Raw genomic sequence first — 7,862 nt, forward strand, 5'->3', positions numbered from 1 at the left:
GAAGGAATCATGGGAATAGGGAGAAACCTGGTGCTAGGAAAACTCCCAGGAATCCACAAGGATGACCCCACCTTAGACTACTGGCAATAGTGGAGAGGGTGCCTGAACTGGACTACTTGTGTAATCAGAATGGTGAATATCCTAACTGTCATCATAGAGCCTTCATCCAATAACTGATGTAAGCAGATGCAGAGATCATGGCTGGGCACCAGGATGAGCTGCAGGAGTCCAGTCAATGGGAGAGAGGAGGGATTCTATGAGCAATGAACATTGAGATCATGATGGGTAAATGTACAGAGACGGCCGGCCAAACTAATGGAAACATATGAACGGTAGACCAATAGCTGTGGAGCCCCCATGGGCCTGTACCATGCCCTCTGGACAGGTGAGACAGTTATTTATCTTGAACTGTTTAGGGGACCCCCCCGGCAATGCGATTGTGATCCACCCATGGTGTATGAGCTGGCTTTTTAGAGCCCATTGCTTATGTTTGCTTTTTGTGATGAAGTTCATGAGAACCTCACAAGCTAGTACCAAGTTTATACTCTCTGTCCAATCACTTGTCACACAGATTCTAGACTAGTCTGATCAGCTGAAAAGGTCAGAATTGAGCTCTGCTGCACCACCTGTACTTCCCACATTGAAGTCTGCATGTGCAAATGCATACAATGTGTGTGGACAGCTCCAATGAGCCACACATCCCAGTGCCATGCCATTCCCATATCTAGCTATGCACACACAGCTCCTGCGATGGCTTTCTCTAGTTATTCCACCTAGAAGTAAGATCACCTGTGCCATCTCCATATTGCAAGGCCTAGCTCCAGACAGACATATCATACCTCTTCTTTCCCTGATGATATTCCACAGAACCTCATCCACTAGTACAATGTCCAATTCCCAAGCATAGCTTTGGTCATGAAGCTCCTCAACTGGCTCTCCTTAGTGTGATCCCTCAATGTCAGTTCCTCCTGAATCATCTCTTTCCCAGGATTAGGTCCAGTTGTGAAAAACAGGCATGGCTTTTGGCTCATGAGCTCCATTGTACCTGGCCTCAACCTGGCCAGCTAGTGCCACTCTCATCCTCCCTGGCTTAACTCCTGGCAAGTGAATACTGCACTGGCTTTTCCTGGAGAGTTCCACCACATATATGCTAAGTCCCTTCTCCAAGATCCAGCTGTGGACATTCTGAGTGTATACTAGATTTTCAATTGGAGCTTCTTTTTTTTCTGTTAGGAGAAAGTGGTGTTTATTTTTTTTTTGATGTTTATGTTTTTGTTTTCTTTTTTTCCTTTTTTTCTTCTTTTATTTTACAATACTATTCAGTTCTACATAACAGCCACAGATTCCCTTGTTCTCTCCCTTTCTGCCCCCCTCCCCTTCCCCCCAGCCCACCCCCAATTCCTACCTCCTCCAGATCAAGGTCTCCCCCGAGGACTGGGATCGACCTGATAGACTCAGTCCAGGCAGGTCCAGTCCCCTCCTCCCAGATTGAGCCAAGCATTCCAGCATAAGTAAGTCCCAGGTTTCAAACAACTAACTCATGCAATGAGCCCAGGACCTGGTACCACTACCTAGATGCCTCCCAAACAGATCAAGCCAATCGACTATCTCACCTATTCAGAGGGCCTGATCCAGTTGGGGTCCCCTCAGCGTTTGGTTCATAGTTCATGTGTTTCCATTCGTTTGGCTATTTGTCCCTGTGCTTTATCCAACCTTGGTTTCAACAATTCTCGTTCATATAAACCCTCCTCTTTCTCACTAATTAGACTCCCAATGCTCCACCCAGGGCCAAGCCGTGGATGTCTGCATCCAGATTCCTCAGTCCTTGGATGGGGTTTCTGGCACTACTATTAGGGTGTTTGGCCATCCCATCACCAGAGTAGGTCAGTTCTGGCTGTCTCTCCACCATTACCAGCAGTCTTTTGTGGGGGTATCTTTGTGGATTTCTGTGGGCCTCTTTAGCACTTTGTTTCTTCCTTTTCTCATGTGGTCTCCATTTACCATGGTTTCCTATTCCTTGTTCTCCCTCTCTGTTCTTGATCCAGCTGGGATCTCCCGCTCTCTTTCCCTCGACCCTCGCCCTTCATTGCTCCCACACATGTCTAGGCTGTTCATGTAGATCTCATCCATTTCTCCGTCATTGGGTAATCTCCGTGTTTTCCAGGTAGCCTCACTGGTGATGTGAGTAGCAGTCCAGTCATCCTTGTTCCACATCTAGTATCCTCCTATGAGTGAGTACATACCATATTTGTCTTTCTGAGTCTGGGTTACCTCACTCAGGATGATTTTTTCTAGATCCATCCATTTGCCTGCAAACCTCATGATGTCATTGTTTTTTTCTCTCCTGAGTACTATTCCATTGTGTATATGTGCCACAATTTATTTATCCATTCTTCAGTTGAAGGGCATCTAGGTTGTTTCCAGGCTTTGGCTATTAGAAACAATGCTGATATAAACATATCTGAGCAAGTGCTCTTGTGGTATGATTGAGCATTTCTTGGGAAATTGGAGCTTCTTAAACATTGCCTGACAGCACTATCTCCATAATTTTGGATCTGGCTCCAGTTTCTCAGCACATGGCCTTTCATTCTTTGGTGAATCCTTCTGAACCCAAGCCTATTTGTGCCATCCCCACCTTTCCAAGCCTAGATAAGTTCATGTAGTGCCTACACCTGCTTTTCTTGTTCAGTTATCCTGATCCATGTCAACCTATTCCATCTGTACACTCCATATCCTATCTGTCAATCAGCCACTGGTTTTCCTGATGACTTTTGTCAGATGCCTATTGCTGAGCATGAGGTCTAACTGTAAGTGTGGTGTTTATACCTAGTAGGTCTCTATTGGTGGAAATTGATTTTTCCATTGCAAGCAGTTGTCAATTGGACATAGCTTCTTGGATGGGGATAGGAGATCTTGTCTACTTCCCTGCTCAGCACTGTGTCCCCATCTCTATGAACCTGTGTAGGCCCTGTACATGCTGCCAATCTCTGTGAGTTCATATGTACATCAATCATGCTTTGTCGGGAATACAATTTTCCTTCGTGTTCTCCATTCCCTCAGGCTCTTAGCATCTTTCTGCCTCCTTTTCCTCATAGCTTCATGATCCCTGAGTGGAGGGTTTCAATGACCACTTCCCATTTAGAACAGTGTATTTCAAGGTCTCCCACTCTTTATACATTCTCCAGATGTGGGTTTCTGTATTTCTTCTAATTTGCTCCAAGAGGAAACTTCTGTGATAATGGCTGAGTGAGACAATGATCGACAGGGAGAGAAGAAATCATTAGGTGTCATTTAATTGTTATGTTCCTTAAGCAGAACAGTAATATTTGGTTATCCCCTAGGTACAAGTCCTATCTATTTTCATGTTCTGGGCCACCTGAACAGTGTCAGGCATGTGTTCCATGTCATCCAGTGGGTTTTATGTCCAATCAAATAGTGGCTGGTTGCTGCCATAATGTTTGCAGCAGTGTGTCATGTAGGCATGTCATTGTGGTATATTCTTGCATTTGCAATTGAATTTGTGTTTACCCTTCTCCTCTGGTAGTGTGCAGAGTACCTTTCAGTACCACAGATTCTAGTCAGGAGAAGTGAAGGGTCCAATTATGCACCATCTCAACTTCTTCAACATTAGAGCTTTACTATCAATTTTGGAGAGCAACCAATAGCCTTGCTAATATTATTAGTTGTTTGGAGTTTCCATGGGCCCCTTTGGCTGACAAATTAATTAGATTTAGCCAATTTCTAGAACTGTAAGCTTCATATGGTAGCAGAAGATCTTCAGTTGGGGCATTGTCTCCTCAGGCATTTGTGGTCTCCATTATTAACATTTTCATATATGTTTATATTTTAGAAGCTTCTCTATTACTAGGCTTCCACATGACTTCTTAAATAGTGTATCGAGTTACTTTGGGGCCACCATCCAGCTCCCAAATAAAGACACAGGGATTTAATATTAGTTATGAATGCTCTGCCTTAGCTTATGCTTGTCCCACTAGCTCTTATAACTTATTTTAAACTCTTTCTCATTTACTTTTGCCTCAGGACAATTACCTTGCATTCATTCTGTATGTCCTACTCTTTTCTGGCTGCCTGGCTGGCGCCAGGTGCCTCCCCTCTTTCTTCCTCAGTTTCTCGTCTCTCCCTTCTCTCTCATTTTTCTGTCAATCAGTCCTGCCTATCTCTCAACTGCCTAGCTATTGGACATTCAGCATTTTATTAGAACAATCATGTGCCTTAGGTAGGCAAGGTAAAACAAATGCAATACATCTTCATATAACTAAACAAATGCAGCATAAACAAATGTAACACATCTTAACATAGTTAACATAATATTCCATAACATCAGGGCAGACTTTAACACAATTGCTTGGCACGTACTGTAGATTATATGTGGGAAAGCACAAAAGCAAGGCAGAAAGCCATATTCAGATTCAGAATGTAGTAAGAACATCATTCAGCATATCCGTTTACTAGATTGTATTATATAGCTATGTTCTTTCATCCAACAAGAATAAACATGTCTTATAAAATGAATGCAAATGTACATCACAGGAGGCATGGAATTACATCTAAGAACAATGAAGGGAAAAAAACTCACCTAAGGTAAAAGGTTCTCTGTTTTTTTTTCCTGGAGCCTCTCTCACAGTTCTCGAAGGCATTTTTCAGGATGCATCATTCTCCTGACATGTTTCTACAGATGGTGTTCTAGTGACTATCAACAGAAAAACAAGAGCACAATTGGGTGTGTGATGGTACAGGCCAACTTGGTTCTAAGGGTACTGTCCAGAAAATCTGAGTGGGGGAAATGTGTACCCAAAATCAGGCCTGGATCAAATGTATCTCTAGCAAGAGAAGTTTCATGAGATCACCCAGCACACACTACACATGAGCAATACATCTAATGTTAACTTTGAAACGTGGAAATAGCACAGTTATTCTTGATTTGTTGGGAGTGTTCACCAGAGAAAGGCAGAACATGAGCTTAATTATCAATCACTGATGGAATTTAGGACAGGAATCAAGGAAAGAACCAAGAGCAAAAATGGATGTAGAAATTATGGAGGAACACTATTTTTTGCTTGCTCACTGAGAGTAAATCAGCATGCTTTCTTTTACAACCCAACACTACATCTCTAAGTATATCTCTACCCACAGTGCCCTGGACCCTGCCAGATCAATCATTAATCAAGAAAATGCTCTACAGGTTTTCTTACATGACATTTTCCTGAAGGCATTTTCTCAATTGAGATTCCTTCTTCTCAGATGACTCTAGATTGTGTCAAGCTAACAAAGAAATACCCAACACAAACAGGCTCCACTCTTCTATGATGACTCTGTGATATATAGTTTAAATGAGAGGTATAAGCAGAATAATACTCAAATAAAATTTCTAAATTATGGCAGTGGATTATTATGTGACTACTACAAACCAATGTCTGCTGAAAGAAGAAACAAAATGAAAAATGATCCACATGTAGTGCACACTCTTGTCTGTATTCTGTATGTAAATAATGTGTATTTGTGTTTATGTGCACATTCATAGACAAACACACACAGATACAAAATGAGGTGGGAACATAAAAGTTACACCCCAAATAGGATCTCTAAATAGATCAAACTAGCAGTGTAGAAAGTCTCCATTCATCCATTCATTTGTCTGTTTTGGGTGTTTCCAATTCCCTTTTTAAAAAATGGTTTATGTTCAGTCAAGGTTAGGCCTCCCATGGATGTCAACACCATATGACATATCAAGTTGCAGTAAGACTAAGCACCTCCCCTTGTATTAAGGATGGGTAAGGCAATCCAATATGAAGAATATGATTCCAAAGCTGCAAAAGAGTCATAGATAGCCCCTGTTCCCACTGTTAGGAGTCCACAAGAAGACCAAGCTATACAACTATAACATATGTGCAGAGGGCCTAGATCAGTCCCATGCTGGCTCCCTGATTTTTGTTCAGTCTCTGTGAGGCCCTATGAACCCAGGCAAGTTGATTCTATGAGTTTTCTTGTGTTGTCTTTACCCCTCTGGTGCTTATAGTTCTTCCTGCCCTTCTTCCACAGAATTCCCTAAGCTCCACATAATGCTTGGCTATGAATCTCTCCATCTGTTTCTGTCAGTTGCTGGATAAAGCCTCTAAAATGATGATCAAGAAAACAATCTATGAGTATAGCAGAATATCATTAGGCATCATCTTGACATCATTTATTTTTTCCCAGTCATATTTGATTCTACCCTAGGCTTCTGTGGTACCCAACACCTGGGTCCTGGCACTCCAGACAGTGTCAGGGGTAGGCTTCCTCTCATGGCATGGGTTTCAGGCTAGACAAGTTGTTGGTTGGTCACTCTAATAATTTCCATGCCACTTTTACCCCAGCACATCTTCTAGGTAGGAGAAATTGTAGGTTAAAAGCTATGTGCCTGCCCAGGTGTCCCAACTTTCCACTGGAAGTCTTGCCTGGTATCTTAAGGTTTCTATTGTTGTGACAAAACACCATGATAAAAGAGCAAGTTGGGGAGAAAAGGGTTTATTAGGATTTCACTTCAGCATTGTTATTCATCACTGAAGGAAGTCAAGACAGAAACTCAAAACAGGGAAGTGCTCCATAAGCAGGAACTGACGTGTATTCCTGTGCTGGGTAATCTTTCTTTATGCTATGAATATGTCTTGCTCACATTAGCTAATTAATAAGGCTGTTTTGGCCTACATCAAGAAAGCTTACAGCCAGGTTTGAAATATATATATATATATATATATATATATATATATATATATATATAGAGAGAGAGAGAGAGAGAGAGAGAGAGACAGAGACAGAGACAGAGACAGAGACAGAGAGACAGAGCGAGAGAGACAGAGAGAGAGACAGAGAGAGAGAGAAGAGAAGGGCAGAGTTGGGAGAGAAACCAGCTGCCATCACAGGAGCAACAAGATGCACGGAGACTGGTAACACCATGGCTATGCAGCAACATATACATTAATAGGAATGGTTTGAGTCATGTTATAAGAGTTAGCTAGCAAGAAGCTGAAGCTAAAGGCCATACAGTGTGTAAGTAATACAAGCCTCTGTGTGTTTACTTGGGTCTGTGTGTCTGCTGGACTGAGCTAACACAGGAAAACTTCCAGCTACAATTGGCGCTCACTGTGGTAGCAAGAATTTCCACTCAAAATGTGAGAAAACTTTAAAAAGAGTTCTAAAATGGAGCCAAGAGCATCTTCCTAGTTGTGTCTCTCAGGCGAGCCATGATACAGAGATGCCATTTGTGTGGGCTCGAGCTACAGTATGGTGAATTCCCATCCCAGTACACAGAGGTGTCTCAAGCCATGTAGAGCACTGCATGGTGGATTGAACTTTTGATAGTACAAAAATAAAAAATAAAAGGCATCTGGGCTACACACAGATGGATGGAGGCATAGACTCACTGCTTCCCAAACTCGGTGGTGAGCATGGATCCAAGAGCTGGTGCTAAATGTTTCTCCACCATATTGGAAAGCTGAGCAGTGCAGAGTCAACAGCCAAAGTCACCATTCAGGTTAACAGTTTAAAATCTCTCATGGTCAGAGAAGGATTATAGGTTTATTATAAGACATTTTAATATGGAATAAAACTCTAAATTGTTATAGTTTGTGTAAAATATATGTAGCCTTGAAAGAGAAAACAGAGTATATGGAGTTATATAAAGAAATAAATAATTTAAAAAAATAAAGTCTTCAAAGAGACAGTAAAAGTAATATAAAAGATAAACCATGTAAAGATGAAAATTACACAAAGAATCGGGATACTGCATATTTTTATATTGCCTTTATGATTTTTAACTGCAGAGATGCATTTGATTGCAGGGGCTACTCAGTTAAACCAATATG

This window comes from Peromyscus maniculatus, chromosome X, assembly GCF_049852395.1.
Source record: "Peromyscus maniculatus bairdii isolate BWxNUB_F1_BW_parent chromosome X, HU_Pman_BW_mat_3.1, whole genome shotgun sequence".
NCBI lineage: Eukaryota > Metazoa > Chordata > Mammalia > Rodentia > Cricetidae > Peromyscus > Peromyscus maniculatus.